At 25.9% G+C, this 22689-nt stretch overlaps 1 protein-coding gene and 1 long non-coding RNA gene across 4 annotated transcripts in view; one reads left to right on the top strand and one right to left on the bottom strand.

Annotated features, from left to right (window-relative positions):
- The window catches only part of LOC141529618 (TOX high mobility group box family member 4), a 196677-nt gene that overhangs the window by 110463 nt on the left and 63525 nt on the right, over window positions 1-22689 (top strand). Inside the window, exon 1 of one of the 3 annotated variants that reach the window (XM_074246252.1) lies at window positions 19931-20516. The exons of the other annotated variants lie outside the window; for them this stretch is intronic. The gene's annotated coding sequence lies outside the window, so the exon portion shown is untranslated. Of the gene's footprint in view, window positions 1-19930; window positions 20517-22689 lie in introns of those variants that run through there. 3 annotated transcript variants of the gene reach the window in all.
- Window positions 4668-5442, bottom strand: LOC141530105 (uncharacterized). The gene is made up of 3 exons (XR_012479707.1): window positions 5187-5442; window positions 5012-5079; window positions 4668-4900 (listed from the first exon to the last, which is right to left on the bottom strand). It is a non-coding gene; the product is annotated as an uncharacterized LOC141530105 (long non-coding RNA).

Genomic DNA, 22689 nt, shown 5'->3' with positions numbered 1-22689 from the left:
TTATGGCTGGTATAATGAAAAAAAAAACATTAATTTATGTTTTAATCATTATATATGCTTGTTATTACTTTGTAATGAGCCATCAAGATATTATCTTACAATGGAGTTGCAAAAAAAAAAAAGATTTAGTGAATTAAAATAAAAATAACAAACAATTATTTAATAAATGTTTTGTCTAAAGAATTTGATAGAATAACGGGTTTAGCGTATATATTTAATATGACACATAACGATTGCCATGACCTGAATTAAAATAACCGTTAGGTTAAAAAAAATATAAAAAAATGAACCTAATTCTTTTAGTGATTAGTGACTACTGGCTATTATTTTATTGTAATATATTTTTTATCGAAATTTTTTTCTTGACAGCGGGAATATTTATGTTTTGATTATAATTAGTAATTATTATTTTTTGACTCGAATTATTGACAAAGATGATGATTTATCGAGCGAGAATTTAAAAAATAATTAAATAAAACTATCATCAAGACTTACTAATGTTTCCGTATGTGCAGAATAACTGCATTAACTTATTGCCAGGTCAATTGGCCACGCTCCGATCTCGCAAGACACAGCCGCAGCTGTCAAGAACATTAACATCGCGAATCTGTTTTTGCAACTTTAGTCACCTGAATTTATTTAGATGTTCAGAAATAGATATCGTTTTTTTTTTTTTTATTTTATTTACCGAATTAATTATCATTTTTAGGACCCGCTCTTGCCAAATATTGTGCAATACATTAGTTTTAATTTATTACGCTAGTAAATCTTTGTAAAAAACGAGGCTTTATCTTGAAGTTGTGATAAATTTCAGGGATACTCTGTACCGACTACAATGGAATAAATTTCAAATAATAAATAAATACTGAGATAAAATATTCATAAAAACAGTATTTATGACAGAGGAAGTAAATTTTAGTTAATTTTGTATTTTAGTTGTTGGGAGATAACGAGTTATTGATCAATCTTTACTCTTACACCATAAAAAAAAATGTTTAATTAAAGAGAAATATTCTTGATACAAGAAAATTTTTTTTAAAATTTGATTTTCGTAGAATTTTTTAACAGAAGCTTAGTTTGGGTACTTCCGCTGAAAATTCAAAATTTGGTCGGAAGTGCCCAATTGAATCTCCTGTTAAAAATCGAATAAATCCTCTCACCCCGAAATATCTCAGAAAATGCCTAAACACAGCTGCTGTTAAAAGCGGAACTCAAAATTTTAATTTTAAAAGGTTCCTCACGGAAGTTAAATTTTGGCACAACCTAATATATGAAAAATATATCAAAATGCATGTGGGTACTCAAATGTAAGCTCTTGATGAGTGTAACATCGAGATGAGCATATATCTTTACAAACGTCGATAATTAAAAGACTATCATGCAATTTAACAAAATTCATTATTTAATAAAGCAAAATTTTATTTATTTACAGTTCACATAGTGGCTGCAAGGTTGCCAGTATTTTTTAATGAATTAAAATATCTTAAAAAAAATCTTAATTAATTTATCTTTTTAACAAACAAAGATTTTACACAATAAAACAAACTACAATGAAGTATTATATCCGCTTAGAGATGATCAGTGTCATTCAATAGGCAAGTTATGACTGCAGAGACATTACTACTAAATATGTACTAAGTAACGTTGGATCACAGTTATTATTGTTCAAGGTAATCGCAAGTGATGATCACGTTAAAACAGATTCTTATTTTTCTTCATACATAATTCTAATTACAATTGTTAAATAATTATAATGAGACTTTGTAATTTGAATTACAATACAAGGCATATAATATAATTTATAATTGCATTGCCCTGGCAACACAAAAGTAATGTAAATTGTTTCAATTATAACAGGAGATAATGTATATTAATATAACTTTTTAGAAATATATAGCAGTCGGGCCATAAGTAAAATTATATTTTAATGAAATTCGACTGTTATGTATTCCAAGAACTAAAGTTAAGATGACTTACTTGTAAAACTTTTGAAACTTCTATATCTTACATTAATATCGCGACATCCCCACCCCCTCTTCTTTTTTCTCATATTTTATTTTTTTTTCTTTTTTTCAGTCCTTTGCTTTCTATTGCTCTCTTTACTTTTCTGTTCTCTTTACATTATACATTCAGCGACACTATAATGTAATTTTACTATTTTTTAACTTAAATTTAAATTCTACTCGCAATTTAATAAATTTTGTATTCAGATATCATTTTTCTTTCGTTGTTATCGCTCTGAATTATTATTACTTTATTTATTTTAGATGGAAAAACTTACGGGAAGTAGCTTAAAAAACTTTTATTTAAATATATATTTTTTAAAATAAGTATTAACATTTTTAAATAAAACGAAATTAATAGAAAAATTGAAAATTAAGCAAACGAATAATCAGCAGATAAAATTCAAACTATTTCACATTGCGATTGTAATTATTCAATCGTAAGATTATTTCGTCATGCCACGTAATATAATTGAATAATGACGAGTACGTTTTTGCACGAGATTGCGTAACTTTTATAGAGGAATTAACTTTATACACATGTAACATTTACTTTATTTTCTTTACAACATCAACAATATAATTAATTTATTTGTTCCTTCTTTTTTTCATTTAAATTAATGCTCTCGTTTTTTTTTTTAATTTATTTTCTATCTGTAATCTGTAATTAAAGGCAATTTCTCTTTCACTTTTAATAGAAGGCGAGCAACTTTCCTTTCAATTAATTATTTAAAAAATTTTTTTTAATTTTAGTACGATCTAAAAATTTTTAAAAAATAAAATTAATAAAAAAAAATGTAGACTTAAAAAAATGAATTGCCAAAATTTGCTAAAAATAAAAAAATAAATAATTACTACGCACCGAGATATAATAAATTGACGACAGAAATAGCATGTAACTCAAATTAAATTTTATTTCGGCCATAAATTTACTAAAACAAAACGAATAAGGCGAACCGAAAATAAACATCGTGATTATTACATAAACTATAAAATAAATAAAACGAATTCGATTAATGCGAGGGCATTCATCTTCGTCATTTACTCATTGTCGCTTTTCTCTCAAGCAATCAAGATTCTTTTCATCATCATCATCATCATCATCATCATCATCATCTTTGTTATGATTATTATTATTAAAGCTATTCTTTCTTTATCCGTTATATTCGTTTATGATTCGACGACGTTGTGTACCTAATAGTCTTGTCTTTATTCCGCAAGTGCTTTCGTCCAAAGTAATTAGCGCGTTAACAAGCTACGGAACGTGAAAAGAATTACCAAGAAACATTAATTTTGTATAAGAAAACATTAAATGCACGCAATAAATAACTTTAAATTTAACGAAAAAAAATATATTTAATGATATTTTAATTGTTCCACATAAATTTATCATTTATCCGGTTTTTATATATTGCCGAGTCATACCAAAAATTTTTATTTATTTGATATCGCTAATTGTCTCGACATAAAAATAATAATGTACACCCGATAAATATGAGCTTAAATATTATTTTAAACGCAGGGAAATAAAGTTATAACAAACTCGATATCATTGGACGTTGAGTAAGAGGGTCTAGTCTTACTCTTGGAGACTCAGCTCAATGATCGTAACCTTTAAGAGACATTATAACTTTTTTAACTACTGGCTATTAAAAGTTTTATGTGTGGGGTGACATTTGATATATATTTTGCCTTACCTTTAAGTTTGGCTTTAAACTTGTCATTTATCATTATTGTTACTGTTAATATCAATAATAATATCAGTACGCTAAAAACAAAATCAATTTGAATCAAAAGAAGAATTCTTGACTTATTATGGACTTATTATAAATTTTGATTTTGCCATATATGATCAAATTGGCCATATCAAAAAATTTTTTCACAGAATTAAAAATTGAAAGAATTGTTAATTAAAATGCCATTGACTGTTGACAACCACTGATATCAGTCCAAACCTTGAAAGTTTATTCGAATCATTAAAACTATAATCAATTGAATAGAAGTAAAGTCCAATTCATGTGTGGTTTGTGTGTGTCATGTCGCGGCTGCATCAAGATCAATCACTGCTTCGTTAGCTAACTACCATCACTGCTGATATGGTTGCTTCAACCAATTCCATTTATCGTTTATCGGGATCAAGATCCAACTGATGATATCGCAACCCAACTGGTTTTCTTAGCACACACTTCACTTGTAACTGTGTTATGTCCCTTTAAAATTTGCATTTTTAACTTTAATCGTTACTTTTAACTTTTAAATTGTCAATTTAATTCTATGTTTTTATTTTTTTTCCTCATTCCGTGATTAATGTTCTTATTACAGTGCTTGATATTTATTTTTTAACCCGCAAAATAGTGTTGTTTTTTTTTTTTCTAATGTCACTTAACGACCTAAGATTAGAATAACTCACTTAACGATGTGAAATTAGAATGAATTGGAGGTCGGTGTCGTTAAGTACTAGTCGAGGGCACTAGTTTATTTTATTATTTTAGTTTGTTTATAGCTCACATTTATGTTCTATGATTGTCTTAATTTATAGATCATTTTATTTTTACAGTATAAAAGTAGTATTCATTTTAATCCATCACGAAACAAAATAACTGACAATAAAAAATTAAATTTAATAAAAAATTTCTTTATTTTTTTTTTATTATTCATAAAAAAAAAATAAAAAAAATTTTTTTTTTAGATGTTCGAAAATAGACAGTCTCTAAATTTCAACCCATCTATTTTTATTGCAAACCAAACTCGACATAAAAAGCATCCCCCAAAATTCATAAAACTGATGGTCTCAATTAAAAACAACGTGAACATAATACTAAACCAAAATCAGCTATTAAAATACCATTGTAGAATTTTCAGACAGAAAAAAACAGTCTGTACCGCGCCACGTGTACCTGAAAAAAGAGCCAACAATTTTATAAGTTAAAAAAAGTTATTGTAAAATAGAAGGGATATTAAAATTTGTAATGACTAAAAAATAATGAAGATAATAAGGAATGGTATACCTGTATTCAAAAGATAATAACGTAAGTATAAGGTCCGAGTTGTGGACCATGGTATGGTGTATCTTCAACTTGAAACGCAAGGACAACACTGTTATTATATCGAGATGCGTATTATATATATATATATATATATATATATATATATATACACTACAGTAAAAGTACTTTGTATTACCTCTGTGTTTGTGAGAACATGCCGGAATTTCTTCCCTCATTTGTGTCAAACATCTTTTCAAGAACATCAATTTTTATTTATTTACTCTTCTGTACTTGACTCCCCGGATTAACTATATAATATGAATATGTAATTAATTACTCCGAGCTGCAAGTGAAATAAAATAGAAGTTAAAATTAATCGTCTTAGCGAAAAATAAAGTAAATAAAATAAAAGATAAAAAATCTAATTATTCCCTCTTAACGAGCTAAAAATTTAGTACTTCCTTACTGCTTCCTTCTTATTTTAAATTGTTTCAAACGGAAGTTGCAGTCAGCGTTAAAAAAAAGTTATAAACCCAAAAAATGAGAGGAATAACTCTAAAACTTTTTCCCCCCTGTTTTATGTACATTTTAAAAAGTTCAAGAGCATAATAATAAATTAAGAGGTTTAATTATCTCAGTGATATATGTGTGTCCGTATATACCACTATTATACATGAATATATTTATTATGTCGGCGGTCGTTTGTAGAGTCACCAAGATCGGGAAACTTAGACTGAGGTTTTGGGTTTTGCGACCACGTTACTGCGATTTTCAATGCTCTAAAGTGAACTAAACTAAACTTGCCCGACTTAACTAGTTCGGATAACTCCTGTGGATTGCTCTAAACAATCCGGGATTACGAACGCGGCTTGCCACGCTCCGTGTCCCAATTAAGCTCTCCGCTGTCGTTTGCTCCCTACTATCCCTTTCTTTACACGTATTCTCTCCTCAATTTATTCATCTTTTATTGATACTAAATTATGTTTAAGCCTTCTTAAAACATTCTAATAATTCATCACTTTGAGCGATAAATTAACCCTGGAGCTATTTCTGTGATTTTTTTTGAGTCAAGGTGATGAAAGCAATTTTTTTTTTTTTTTTTCAGTAGAATAAAATAAAAGTAAAATAATTATATAAGCGTTGGATCTTTATTATATTTAAATAAAAGCAATTACAAAAAGTGCATTTACCCAAATTAAGGTCTTGGATGAAAAATATAAAGAGGAAAAATGAAAGAATAGAAATATAAACTATTAAAAGTCATATCCCAATTAAAAAAAGCTCTCTAACTTGGGTAATGTCGGTCAGTTTGAAAGGTCAAGGCGAATTGAAACGAGTTGAATTTGTTGAAAATCCAGCATTTATTTTAAAGTTTCCAAACAATGACTTTTTGAGTAATCTAAATTTTGTATAGAATATTCAAAGCATTGTTGTTGTTATTGTTGGTATAAATTTGCAAAAAACTACGAGAATTATTTATGAATGTTACATTTTAATTTTGTGCAAACTTCCGTGTAAATGTTTGTAAATATATGTATGCTGGTAAAGAACCCTACAAGTCAAATACATACAGGTGTACAATAAATTCCTAGTTTGTCGTCGTTAGGTCGTAATACCAAACGTAAATACACAGTCTGTTGATTCAATTGAGTTTATCCTTTCAAGCAAATAATACTACTTTTTTTTTTTTTTTTTTTATTACATCGCTGTAGTTTTATTTATACTTAATTTAGTTATTTAGCTTTGTCAATTTATATATGTTTATCAGTTTATTTGATTTATTTATTCTTTTTTTAATTGGTCGATTCGTTAATTTTGTTGTTATTATTACTTGATAAATACAGACAAGTAAAGATGGATAAAATATAAATACAGGACTAACGAATTGTAAATATTTTTAGTCCTAGGAAAACACTTTGGGTTTATGGAAAAATTTTGTGGCTGGAAATTCTGATCGCTGATATATATACATATATATATATATTTATTTGTTTAATTATTTGCTGGAGTATATTTAGTTTTTCTAAATATTTGATTAAATTTTTTTTTATATTTTAAAAGTCTTAATTTATCTAATTATTTTACGGACTTTTTTTTAAGGAAGTTCGAGCGTAATTAATGAGTCAAAATAATATTAAAATTTTTTTTAATTTTAGTAATCCAAAGATTCGTTAAAATTTTTTATTTTAATTTAAAATAATTTAAACAATTTAATAATTGATGATTTTTATTTATTTAATAAATTTTTTTACAAAAAATAACGGAGTTAAATAAAAAAAATTTTTTTTACAAGATTTATAAAGTTTGTCTCAATATTAAACAGTAAAAAGATAAAAAATTTGAACAATCTTTAACTTTTAAAAAGCCTAAAGGATCTTACGTGAGTTTATTTAAAAGATCTTCGGTATTATATTTTAAATTAAATTCTTTAATTAAAAATAGCAATTTAAATTTAATTATAGTAAATTATAATTGTTTATGACCTAAAAAAAAATGTTAGTTATTCTAATAAGTACTTTCTTATTAGTATAACGCGTATTATTATAATCAATTAATTAATTATCAAGTTGTAATAACATTATCATATGAAACATCTGACTATTGAATATAATTGAGATGTAAATCAATCCCAACGAACGCGGTAGTCAGAACACACATGAATTTCATTGAAAACCCCTGCATAAATTCCGGGCTAACGAGTATTTGCGTCGTTCTACGATTTAGAAACACGCCGCCAATTACATCCAATCAGTTCACCTGGAGAATTTCGAAGAAATAAAATAAAACTAAAAGGTTTTTTTATTTTTAAAATCATAATTAATAATCGGCCCTGCAATTTCAAACATTCTATTAATTTTAATTATCTTTACATACTTGTAAACATTTTTATTCGTTAGTACTCGTGATGGCTTAATTACTGCAAGCATAATATTTTTAAAAAATATAAAAAACTACGACTTTCACAACTATAATAAAAGTATAATGTTAAAAATACATTTTAGATATAAACGAGTATTATCAGCATACTGTAAGACATTTACCCGCTATCTCAAGGAGAGGGTTATATACCTGAGGGAATTGTTATCTCACTATTGCAATCGACACTTTTCCCATCCTCTCTCTACTATATACCGTCTTTTATATTTTTTATCCTCTCTCTCTCTTTCATTCCCCAAGGTCAAAGTCCTCCCACAAACTTTCAAACCAAATAAAAGTAAATGTTAAAATTAATTTTTAAACTTTTGTACTGTCCAGTATTTTTTTTTTCGCATTGCTCTGATTAAAATTTATGCAATTTTGATTGACAGATAATTTAATTTTTTTTTTTTTTCATCAACCATTTTTGTGAATAAATATTTTATTCATCATTTATCTTTTCAATTTTCAAATAAAAAATTTGATTATGGCTGTGACAAAAATTGGTTGTTAAAATCAGACTCTAATGGACTTACAACGAGCTAAAAAACTATAATTACATTTTAATCTACATAATTAACTGAAATAAGTCACTTCAAATTTGTTCGGAATTAAATTGAACTGAAGTAATTTATGTGAAAAAAAAAAAAAAAAACAATACAGAATTTAGTTTGTTAAAATCTGAATTAAAATTCCACATGAATACTAAAAAAGAAAATGGGTAATATTGCCTTTCATAATTTTATATTAAAAATGTTTTCAGTTTTAACAACTAATAATATTTTTAAATTTAAAATTTTAAAATTTTAAATTAGTTAAAAATCCTTGAAATATTTAATTTTTATTTATTTAATAATTATTACCTTTTTCTTTACATATCATTAAAAAAAAAAAGAAACTTGTATAAAATTTTAAAATTATGCAAATAAAACACAGTAATAAAATAAATATTAAAAATGTTTTCATCAGAACTTTTAAAAATTTTTTTCGATGCTCTTTTAATTAAAAAATATAAATTGAAAATTTGAAACTTTCCAGGTGATTATTCTAAAGGTCAATTTCTAAAGTTCACTTTATATAAGCCCAACAATTCTATTGATACTTCTCCATATGGATACAAAAGAATTTGAAAAGTGATTAGGATTATACAACTTTAAAGAACATTGCCCTGATTAATTGAATTCAAAATCAGAAAGATTGATTGATGGGATTCGCAATTGAGTAACTTTTAACTAGATTAACAAAGTAAAAATAAAAAAAATGAAAAGTACCTGAGGTACATGTCTCTAAAAAGATACTTTAAGGCTTGAATGTTTTATCAAGTCTCGTAATTAAGATCAAGCAATCTCGAATCCCAACCAATTAAGATAGTTTATCCATTTTTTAATTCGCGATTACGATGCACGGATCAGCAGAGACTGGTGAGTTGATTGGCTCGACTTGAATAGACTAGATTACTGATGGATTAAATAATAAATAGATCCGCTAAATAAATTATTAAGCGGAGGTAAATTAATTATTAACAAAGAGCCAACAATTGATTTTAAATAAAAAACATATCTTTTAAATTTCATTGAAAGAAATAATGTAATAAATTATAAATTAATTTAGTTGAATGAAAAAAAGATCGACGGCACACTAAACACAAATGATGCGAAGAATTAAAAGGCCTCTTGTATCTATAATATATTATTATGATGCATCTAGATGATTAAGTTGATTCACGTGGCGCGTAATGCTAATCCTCGGCACCCAGGCTATAACTTTATGAAAACATCCTCTTATTATTATTCGACGTTAAATTATTGTTTTCAGTCATGCTATGTATTGTCCTATGCCGACTCGATTAATGTCTTGTTACAACTAGATTATTATTATTAAATACAACCCAATGTATTTTAATGAATTCGGGTTGAATCAAAATAAAAAAAATTTTTTTTAAGTCAATTGTATTTAATTATTCATTTAAGGAGATCCGAGTATCCTCCTAGTGTATAGAATGTCTTTAAAAAAATTATACGTACACTGAAAAAAAAAATTCTTGACTGGAGTGTAAATTTTCTTGGCTCACGAAAATATCAAGGAAGATTGAAAATTTCTTGAATTAAGTCAAAGTCTCTTGAGACAAGAAAATTTCTTCTTGCTCCAAAATATCTTTTGTTTTCCTTAAAATTTTCTTGGCGCAAGAAATTTGTTTTTTGTGTGTAGAAATGTTATTCACAGAAAAAAATATTTATTTCAATCAATTAAATAATTTTGAAAAATTTAATCTTCTTGATTTGAGTAGAAAAATTCTTAAACTAAGATATTTTTATTGGATTAAATAAACTTTACTTCATTCAAGAATTTTTCCTCTTGATCCAAGACAACGAACCTCTTAAAAATTATATTTTTGGTTTAAGAATTTTTCTCTTAATTCAACTTAATTTTTTTTCTGTGTTTTTATGCATCTTAAAAATAATTTTTAAATTAATTAATAACATTTTTGAGGAAATATCTGAAAAAATTACTCATTAAATAATAATTAACATTTAATTGGCTAACAAAAAATAAAAATTTTCAACCCTAATTATTTCGTTAAATATCGCGGAAACCTATTAAAAATGTTGACTACTTCGCGTGGGTCTCCTTAAATTAATAAATATTATTATTGTTGTATTATTTATAAAATACGTAATTATTATTTTATTCGCTCTAATAATGATAAATAATAATTAATAATTAATGCAGTTATGAAAGAAAATATTGACCCGAGACTTTACAGATAAATAGTTTATAAACGCAATAATGAAAACAAATTCAGTGTGGTGGAAATGTATAAAAGTATTGCCCAGAAAGTTAATAAATGAATAAAGAGCGAGCGAGTCAGCGATAGTAAAATACCTGAAGAAAGAGAAAGAGGTCAGAGGGTTGATGGCCTGGGAAGGGGAAAGGGGAAAGGGAACACGGGGGTGGAAACCACGACACAACGGATTTAATATGGAAGCCGGAGGAAATTGGATTTAAATAAATTTGAATACTTCTAAAATTAAAGCTCTCCCATGACGTCCACGTGGAAACGTAATAACGCTCTTACCCAACAAAATATATATATATATATATATATATATATATATATATATATATATATATATATATATATATATATATATATATATATATATATATATATATATACAGGGTGTCTCTGAAGTGGCGGGAGTAATTGTTGGGGTCGATAGAGAAAAAAATACTGAATCGAAAGTTCCTGAGCCAAAAATTTTTTTGGGCCATAGAATTTAAGTTATGAATTAAAAACGATAGCCAATCAGAAGCGCGCTATTCGAGAAATGAAAATGAGCGGGGAAGTAGAGGAGACGCGAGAGTGAGATGCTGCAATAGCAGCTTACTCGCTCACACAAAGCCGAGCATGAGAGGGGATTGTGACGCTATGAGCCGAGTACGTAAGTGTGAATGAGTGGATGTATGAGGTCGCAAGCGGACGGCTTAATGTATGAGTGTGTGTCCGTGTATCGCAGCATTATTGGAGGCGTTGTAACGCTGAATTAAAGCTAACCGGGTACTCTAAGACAGAGGAAAAAATTTTAATTTTTATTTTTATTCGAAAAAATTTAATAAAAAAAAATAAAAAGGCCCAAGATTTAACCAGACCCACAGAAACGGAGAGTAAATTTTTAATTCTCATTTATTTTGCTGGGGATTATTTTCAAATACAAAAAAAAAAAGGCTAAGATTCAACTGGAATCCAAAAAGAGATGGATGAAAAAATTTTATTTTTTATTTTTAATCAGCAAAATTATTTTTCTTTAAAAAGAGCCCAATCTCGACTGGAGCAAGTAAAAATGATTGAAAAATTTTATTATTAATTTTCAATCAACAAAATTATTATAAAAAAATAAATGGGCCCAAGTCTCAACCGGACCCAAACAAACGGATAAAAATTTTTATTACTTACTTAATTTGCTGGAAATTATCTTTAAAAACGAAAAAATGCCCAAGACTCGATCGGATCCAAAAAAATAACAGTACAAAAATTTTTTCCTTATTTTCAATCAGCAAAATTGTTTCTTTTAAAAAAGGCCCAATCTCGACTGGAGCAAAAAAATGATTAAAAAATTTTATTATTAATTTTCAATCAACAAAATTATTTAAAAAAAAAAATAGTCCGCAGACTCAACCGGACCCAAACAAACAGATAGATAGTTTTAATTACTTATTTATTTTGATGGGAATTATTTTAAAAAACGAAGAAAATCGCCCAAGACTCGACCGGACCCAAAAAAAAAATAAATTGAAAAATTTTGTTTTCATTTTCAATCAGCCAAATTAATTTCTTTTCGAAACAAGGCCCAATCTCAAACAGACTAAGAGAAACTAATTAAAAAATTTTATTTTTTATTATTAATCAAATATTATTTAAAAAAGAAAATAAGCCACAGACTTAACCGGACTTAAACAAACGGATAGAAAATTTTTATTACTTACTTAATTTGCTGGAAATTATCTTTAAAAACGAAAAAATGCCCAAGACTCCATCAGACCGAAAGGGAGAGATGAATAAAAAATTTTACTATTCATTTTTAATCATCATAATTAACTTTTTTTTATAATAAAAGGCTCAATTTCGACCGGACCCAGAAAAAATGATCCAAAAATTTTATTTTTTATTGTTGATCATCAAAACTAATTAAAAAAACAAATGAGGCCCTAGACTCAACTGGACCCGAACAAACGGATAAATAATTTTTATTACTTATTTATTTTGCAGGAAATTATTTTTGAAAACGATAAAATGCCCTAGACTCGACCAGACCCGAAATAAAATAAATTGAAAATCTTTGTTTTTCTATTTTTAATCAGCAAAATTATTTTCCTTTGAAAAAGGGCCTGATCTCGACTGGAGCAAGAAAAAATAATTGAAAAGTTTTATAATGAATTTTTAATCAACAAAATTTTTTAAAAAGAAAATAGGCCCCAGACTTAACTGGACCCAAACAAACGGAAAGAAAACTTTTATTCCTGTTTTTTTGTTGGGAATTATTATTTTCGAAACAAAAAAATTGCCCAAGACTCGACCGGACCCGAAAAAGATAAATCGAAAAATTTTATTTCTAAATATTAATTAACTAAATTATTAAGAAAAAAAAATAGACCCAAGACGCAGCAGGACCCAAATAAACGGATAGAAATTTTTTATTACTTGATCACCAAGATTAATTTTCCTTGAAAAGAAAGGCCCAATCTCAAACAGACTTCGAATAACTGATTGAAAAATTTTATTATCAATTATTAATTAACAACATTATTCTTAAAAAAAAATTAATAGGCCCCAGACTCAATCGGACCCAAACAAACGGATCGAAAACTTTTATTTCCCATTCATTTTGCTAGGAATTATTTTTAAAAACGAAAAAATGCCCAAGACTCGACCAGAGCCAAGAATAGAAGAATGCAAAAATTTATTTTCTCTTTTCAATAACAAACAAAAATTTATTGAACAAAAATCAGCCTAATCTTGACAAGACGAAAAAACTGATTGAAAAATTTATTATCAATTATTAATTGACAAAATTATTTCAAAAAAGAAAATAGGCCCCAGACTCAACCGGACCAAAACGAACAGATAGAAAATTTTTATTACTTATTTCTTATGCTCGGAATAATTTTTGAAAACAGAAGGAATTGCCCAAGACTCAACCGGACCTAACCAAACGGATGGAAAACTTTCATTTCTCATTTATTTTGCTGGGAATTATTCTGTAAAATAATTTTTCAATTAATCGTCAGGTAAAATGTCAAAAATAAATTAAAACAAACATTGAACTCAAGTCCCAATAATTTTGATATTTTAATTAAAATTATTTTTTAATTAATTGACAGGTAAAATGTCAAATAAGGAATTGAAAAAAAATCGCTCTCGAGTCCTGATAATTTTGATATTTTTATTAAAATTATTTATCAGTTAATTAACAGGTAAAATGTCAACTAATAAATTAAAAAAAAAAATTGAACTCAAGTCCGAATAATTTTGATATTTTAATTGAAATTATTTATCAGTTAATTGACAGGTAAAATGTAAAAAAATATACTAAAAAAAAATCGCTCTCGAGTCCTGATAATTTTGATATTATTATTAAAATTATTAATCACTTAATCAACAAGCGAAATGTCAAATGATAAATTAAAAAAAAATTGAACTCAAGTCCGAATAATTTTGATATTTTTAATAGAATTATCTATCAGTGAATTAACAGGTAGAATGTCAAATTATAAATTAAGAAAAAATTGAACTCAAGTCCGAATAATTTTGATATTTTTATTAGAATTATCTATCAGTGAATTAACAGGTAGAGTGTCAAATTATAAATTAAGAAAAAAATTGAACTCAAGTCCGAACAATTTTGATATTTTTATAAAAATTATTTTTTAATTAATTGACAGGTAAATAAATAATAAATTAAAAAAAAAAAATTGAACTCAGGTCCTGATAATTTTGATATTTTAAATAAAGTTGTTTATCAATCAATTGACTGTTAAAATCCTGAATAATAAATTAAAAATAAATCGCACTCATGTTCTCATAATTTTGATCTTATAATTGAAATAAATTTCTAATGAATTGACGGGTAAAATCCCAAGTATCAAATTAAGTAGTAATCGCACCCAAGCCCTGATAATTTTGATATTTTAATTTAAATTATTTATCACTTAATTGATAGGTAAAATGTCAAATGATAAATTAACAAAACATTGAATTCAAGTCCTTATAATTTTGATATTTCAATTTAAATATTCTTTTTATTCACTGACAGGTAAAATGTCGAAGAAAATATGAAAAAGAAATGGCATTCACGTTTTAGTAATTTTGATATTTTAGTTTCCCTTTTTCTTAGCAAAGAAATCATTTCAAAAAAATCTACAGGTGTTTCGGCAGTTCAAGGATAACTTTACTTTAATGTTATTAGTTTGCATTCACATCATTACACTTTACTCCTTTTATTAAGCAATTAAGATTCCAGTTGAATCTTAGCCTTTTTTTTTTTTGTATTTGAAAATAATCCCCAGCAAAATAAATGAGAATTAAAAATTTACTCTCCGTTTCTGTGGGTCTGGTTAAATCTTGGGCCTTTTTATTTTTTTATTAAATTTTTTCGAATAAAAATAAAAATTAAAATTTTTCCTCTGTCTTAGAGTACCCGGTTAGCTTTAATTCAGCGTTACAACGCCTCCAATAATGCTGCAATACACGGACACACACTCATACATTAAGCCGTCCGCTTGCGACCTCATACATCCACTCATTCACACTTACGTACTCGGCTCATAGCGTCACAATCCCCTCTCATGCTCGGCTTTGTGTGAGCGAGTAAGCTGCTATTGCAGCATCTCACTCTCGCGTCTCCTCTACTTCCCCGCTCATTTTCATTTCTCGAATAGCGCGCTTCTGATTGGCTATCGTTTTTAATTCATAACTCAAATTCTATGGCCCAAAAAAATTTTTGGCTCAGGAACTTTCGATTCAGTATTTTTTTCTCTATCGACCCCAACAATTACTCCCGCCACTTCAGAGACACCCTGTATATATATATATATATATATATATTTATCCTCTTTCTAGTCATATTCGTACTCTACATCGCCTTATTTACCTCTTCTCAGCATCTTCATCTTTTTATTCCCCACTACACCAATTCATTATTACTAAGAATCTCTTATTCTCTCCCACCTCGAGATATTCTTCTTATGTCCTACTTATTTTTTCACAATACCTATTGGTATCTATATATATATTTATAAACGTAAATAAAACTACAATAAACTTTTTTATTATCAAATTTTTATATTTATAACAATGATTATTTTTATTTTTATTCTCTATTATAACAAACTTTTGTTACAATGTTTATTGTTATTATTAATTAATTTTATCTATTAAATGTTTTAGTTTATTCTCTTATCGCTTTAAAGCTTCAAATTTATTTTGTAATTTGTCTTTTTATTGTGGAGATTAGATAAAAACAGGTCTTGAAAATTTATTATTATTCTGAGGTAAAATTGATGAAGAATTTAATGTTTAAATTTATTGATTAATTATTTTATTTTTTTTTTAATTAAAAAATAATTATTTAAAAAATTTTTTATAGCACATAAATCAATTTTATTAATCAATAATTCAGACAAAAATGAAATTTAATGTAAAAAAAATTTTCCATCTCTTGAATCACAAGTAAAAGCAATAAAAAGTAATAATAAAACTAAAACAAGTTTTTATTAGAAAAAAAATAAAAAGTTATGGCACGTTTCCAAGACAAAATGAGATATGTTTAAATAGACTAAAAGAAAATATGAAACAAAAAAAAAAAGTAAATACATTAGCATAAGTAAGAGTATTGAGAAAATAATATTTATGATTAAAAATGAACGAATAAAATTTAATCAGATTTACAAAGCGATAATATTAAATATATGATTCATTTACTTATCGCTTGAGCATTGCTACTTTAAATGATGACACTGTCTTGTATAAATACATTAAGATGACGTAAATTGCGTCTAAACCAATTACTTTAACCCAGATAACAAGTTTTCCGGTAGTACTATTAAAGTAATAAGAATAAAAAAGAATTACTAAGGTAAAACCCTTTGGATAACACGCGTAAAGGGTGGAGAAAAAAAGTGAGAATATAATAGGCAAGAGGATTAGTCGTGTTTAATTAATGTCGGTTCTATACTCTACTAATCCAACGGGTAAAGTGAACTCTCAAGAAAGAAATATAAAAGTTTTTGCTCGAACCAGAAAAAATGTCAAACAACTTTTCATGTTGAGGGTACATATAATTTACCCTACACACTATAGTCAACAGCCCGCGGCAACCTCGATAAACGTCAACGTAATTTTAAAACTTGTCTGTATCTAACAAAACTATGTCTTTACTTACTAGCGCAGGTACAAGTCTTGTTGCACCGTCAATTACATTTATATTATTTTACAACTTTCAATCAAACCCTAATAGATTTTTTTTTTTTTTTTTTTTTTTTTTTTTTTATAAAATAATATAATGTCAGGTCTGTCTATTAAAGTGTCTTCTTGATAATGAATCTTTCATACCTTTTAAATGCTGTGTGAGTTCAATAGACGATTGGAGATCGTGTATTTTTATTTAATAAAAACTGGAATTACATTCCTTTATTCAGTTGAAAATTATTAACATTTTTCTGTAATTTCTTTTAACGTTGTACCGTCAGTTTAACAACAACTAAAAATAATTAAACACCAAATAAAGTAATTGGAATTTTTTTATCGAGCGTTCTCTTTTCCTCCTCTACCCCCGTCGTAAATTAATCATATCATATATGTACCTGTAATATTTCAAGAGGAATTCAAACAAATATTCCGATCAACTCTTTGGCCTTATAAAACATTCAGCAATATCAAATATTCATTTCATTTGATTGGCAAAAAATTTTCACATAAATCCCAAGAATTTTCGAGCAATGAAAGGCCGATAATTAAATATTGGTTCGACCAATGGTAATACGCAAAGTGTTTATTTTTAATTGAGACTTTTTCAATTATTTTTTAATAATGTAATACAGTTAAGTTAATTTTTTTTTAGTGTACTTATTACAAATAGACTATTTACTTTTTTCCGTATATCTTTCAAATGCCTTTGTTGTTTATGAAGCTTCATTTAATAAGTAATAAAAATATATTTACAATAAAAAAAAAATGATATGGGTTTGTTTAAACAGTATTTGCAAATATAATACTGTTAAGACCTCGAAAAGTCAATTGAATCTCAAGTTAATTGAGTTATTTTAAAAGTACAACGCAATTTAAATTTACAGTGATTTATTATTGATTATTACAACGTCTTCCCATCAGTTTTATTGATGTTATTACAAAATTAATAAATTAATGAATCATTATTTTTTCGTAATATTCTATGCCGAGAAAAATGATTTCAATTGAAGAAAATTGTATATTATTACGACGTATGTTTTTTTTTTTGTAATTGAAATGTATAAATCAAACGATCAAGATAAAATAATAAATTTTTTCTTTGAATTTCCACGTGAATTAAAGTAATTACCAGTGACGTCTTCTTGTATTATATACAGACAAATATTCATGTATATATTATAAATCATTGAAACAATTGGCTGATCTATTCATAATTATAATTATTTTTTTTTAAAACATTATCTTGCATTTTATAATTATAATGTAAAGTAAACTAATCTCGGCATGATTGATGAATTAATTTTTTCATCTCATTTTTTATCGCAATTAATAATAATTACAAGCGATTATGGAATGTTACAAAGTGTAATTTCTTTTTTACTTATTAAACTAACAAGCTAATTTTTTTTAAATTAATTTTTCTGTTTAATATTATAAATTATTCATAACTTTTGATGACGATCTTATTATTTAATTAAATATTGTGACTTACGGTGTTTCATTAATTACCTTAAAAGTTTTTATAAATTATTTTATTAATCTCATTGTGAAGGGTCGCTTAACGGAGAAGAGGGAAGACGTTGAAAAGTGGATATAAATTTGACAGGCATGAGGGATTATCCTGATTGCTAGATTGACAACTGTTACAAGTCATGACGGAGGGGTCGTATCTTTTATGAACCGTTTTTTAAAAAACATCAAAAGGATTATTGTTATGTCTATTGTTACTGTTATTTCGATTTAAAAGTTTCAATATATATATTTTTTTATTTTATAGACTAACAAGTGAATGTAAATACGCCAGCTCTACTCCATATGGTTCATATATTCTTCGTAAATGAAACTAGTTCACTCTGGAAGAAATATTTGATTAAAAAATTCTTCAACCCAGAAAATTTTTTTAAAGAATTTCTTCATTTTAAATTAAATTTTTTTCTTCTTCGTTTAAGAAATTCGTCTTAATAATTTTTTTTACCCAAAAATTTTTTTTTTTTAATTAAATAAATTTTTTTTCGATAAAATTGAATTTTGTTAAATTACACTGTACTTTTTTAAATATTGACGTTTTTAAAGATATAAGCTCATCCTGATGTTATACTAATCAAGAGCTTTCATTTGAGTACCCACATGCATTTTTTATATATTTGTCATATATACATATACATAATATATATAAATATATGAAAAATTGATGTGGGTACTCAAATGAAAGCTCTCGATTAGTGTAATGTCGATGACATTAAAATTAGCAGTCATTAGAGAATTTTAAAATTTTATTTAACAAACAAATGATTTTTAAAAAATTGGATTTTTAATTTTTTAAAATTTCTAAATGTCAATTTTTTTGCCATAATTTAGTTGTTAAAAAAATTTTTTTAATAAATTATTAAATATCTGCTAAATTTATTTTCATGTAATGTCGGGATAAGCTTATTTATTTAAAAATTTCAATACTTCATCAGATACAAGGCCCACAAAATTTTACTTATTCTCTTAATAATTAATTCAACCTGTCAAATGATTAATTAAAAAAACTTTGACTTTTTTAAAATATTAAATTAAATAATGCTTGGCAATAAATTTAGCCGATATCTAAAAATTTTTAGAATTTTTTTTATTGAAAAAAAAATTAATTAAAAAAATTTCACATGTAGAAAATTTAAAAAATTGCAAAGGCAATTTAAAAAAAATTATTTTTTGTTATAATTAAATAAATGAAAAAAAAATAAAAAAACGTTGGCTAATTTTATTATTGTAAATAATGCAACAATCAATAAATTTCTAACTAATCTAAAAATCTGTCACAAAAATTCAAAAAAAAAAAAAAAAAAATACACTCAAATTTAATTACAGCTTAGAGCAAATAAAACGTCGCGTTGTCATATTTAATATATCCAGCATCAAATTTTCCTTCTATTGGATTCTATAAAATTAATCTCCCACCAAAACATTATTTTCTACCTCTCTGGTGATTTATCCCCCACTTAAAACTCTAATATCCCCACCTAAAAAGTGTTTTTCCCCCACCAAGGTTCTTAGAGATCGCGTCCCTCCAGTCATTCCCGCGCCGACCGCCACGAGGAGCGCGCGTCGTTCTATTTCTGTCCACGTTTACTCCCATACCACGAGTTCACGTAGTAACATAACCACGTTTTGCTCTCGTCGCATTATCGCAGCTCCTAAATCGCTCGATTTAAATAAACATCGGTAATTACCGGGTTGATTATTTATTATTATTCAACAAATTTAATCAGTCAAGTGCACTCAATTACCGCCGAGTTATTCAAGTACAATCACGTGGATAACCGACAACAATTTATTTACAATATTAAATAATATATTTGTTTATGTTGTAAATGTTCGAGCTAAGTGATATATTTTTTCAAACACACTGGGATAGTTTCCGTTTGGAGGATTTTGTTTTTTAATCATTATTATTATTATTATTATTATTATTAAAAAAGTGACTAAAGTGTAGTGCCGCACACGGATTAACGTTCTTGACCCAAGTGATCGGTTACGATACTTCAAATATTTATTTAACTAAATAAATAAATAATTTATTAATAAATATTTAATTACTATATGGTGAAAGTGTAAGGTGTTAAACTGGATTCCATTTTATCAACGTACCCGGCTGAGCCGGTAAGTTTTGGAAATCATGACATTATACTATCAAAATTATAATACTGAAGTTAGCCGTCAGCTGTTTATTTTAAAATTTTTTTTTAACAAATCAATTTTAATAAAAAAATGTTTAATTGTAATTTTTATTAATTTTTACATGTGAAACTTTTTAATAATATTTTTTTTTGTAATAATTTAATTGCTATTGAATTCTAAAAAAATTTTAATGTCATTGAAAATTAAGTTAGCCGACATTTTAAAATTTTTAGAATTTTTTTTACTGAAAAAATGGTGACAAAAAAAATTTTTTAAAAAATTTCACATGTAAAAAATTTTAAAAACTCTACGTGCATTTTTTTATTATAATTTAATAAACGATTAATTAATAACGTCGGCTAACTTCAGTGTCATCATTAAAGTTTTGCAGTTACTTGATAATTTTTTAATTTTATTTAATGAAAATTTCTTCTGAAAAATTATTTAATAAAAAATTTCATTCATTATTTTTTAATGTTTTTTTTTTTTTCATGATTTATTTAGTAAAAAATAAATCTAAAAATTATCAAATCTGCTAAATTAATAAACAATCGGAAATCCCATTTATATATTTTTTTTTTATTAAATTGTTTTAATGAAATTCAGTGAATTAATTATAATTATTATTTTACTTCAGCTCCAATTTTTTTTATTTTAATTTAAACAAACGAACAACAAAAATTATTAATTTATATTTAAGGTTACTTATTTTGTAGGTTAAAAAATGAAAAAGTTTGTAAAAATACAATTTTCGCCACTTTCTTACTCTAAAAACAGTAGCGTCGGATTCGCGAAGCCTGGCGCCATCTTGCGCGGTTTCAATAAACTTTCAATACGTAAGACTTGCACAAATAATGGAGTTTAGAATTTGAAAAGACCAATGGCCGGGTATTGTTCGCATTTACGCTGAATTCAAGCCAAAAAGTTGGGAATAAAATGAAAAATTTTCTACGATAAGGCTCAGGGCTATTCAGATTTTTTAGTGGTTGAAAAGTGATGTTTGTCCGCAAAAGCTTTGCTACTAAAATCTATAAAAATAGTTTTCTATTGTTAGGAAGAATTTTTAATTTTTTTATTGAAAATTTTTCGAAGGAATTGATAAATATTATCTTATTTAATTTCGCGTTTTATTATTTTATAAAATTTCAATGCCATTAAAATTAATGAAAATTAATTTAGCCGACTTCTAAAAATTTTTAGAATTTTTTTTTATTGAAAAAATAATTACAAAAAAATAAAAAACAATTTTTCACCCTTAAAAAAATTTAAAAACCGTAAGTGCAATTTAAAAAAAAATATTTTTTAATTCTAATTTAATAAATTAAGCAATTTATTAAATTAGAAGCTTAACAATTTTAGATTTTTTTCAATTAATTTTTTTTAAATAATTTTTTCAATAAAAAAAAAATCTAAAAATTTTTAGACATCGGTAAACTTTATTTTCATAAATTCAACCAATTTTTTATTTGCATACTTCAATGGTTGGTTGTAAAAATAGCGGCTTTTGTTTTTTATTTGTTAAAAATTACAAGAAGTCATTTAAGATAATTTTTAATTTACATAAATCAATTTTATGTATCAAAGTAATTGAAAAATTAATTGTTATTTTTTAGTGAAAAAAATATTTTTTATTATCGACTTTAAAATCTTTTACAATCTTTTTACATCATTTTTAATTAACGCTGTCATTTTTAGAGCCATTAAAATAAAATTTAAAAAAACTTAGAGAAGTTATGTGATGAATTTATGAAACAATTACTTAGAATTGAAATAAAAACATCAAAGTAATAACTAAAAAAATGAAAAGTTCTATCGCAATCAATATTCCATAAAAAAACAAAGTATAAAAGATAAATAATTAGCATGCGGATACAATAAAAAATAAGTAAATGCGTTGATTTAAAAAAATGATGATTTATAAAAGATGATTTTATGAGTAGAACGGATACATGATTAACCAACGGTAATTAATTAATTTTCCTTTACGATCGGCAATTAAGACAGGCAAATATCTGATTTAATATTTATTTTTACTTATTAAATTCTCAGAAGAGATATTAAAGTAATTAAACAATTTTTAATTATTTTTTAATAACTTTTCTTATTTAATAACACGATACAGAAGACTGTTACCCGAAAACGCACTCAAGTTTAA

Source organism: Cotesia typhae, unplaced genomic scaffold, assembly GCF_013202065.1.
Source record: "Cotesia typhae breed Kobodo isofemale line unplaced genomic scaffold, CoteBio_Ctyphae contig_48, whole genome shotgun sequence".
Classification (NCBI taxonomy): domain Eukaryota; kingdom Metazoa; phylum Arthropoda; class Insecta; order Hymenoptera; family Braconidae; genus Cotesia; species Cotesia typhae.
The sequence above is the reverse complement of the archived record's forward strand: the minus strand, read 5'-3'. Positions and strand labels throughout refer to the sequence as shown.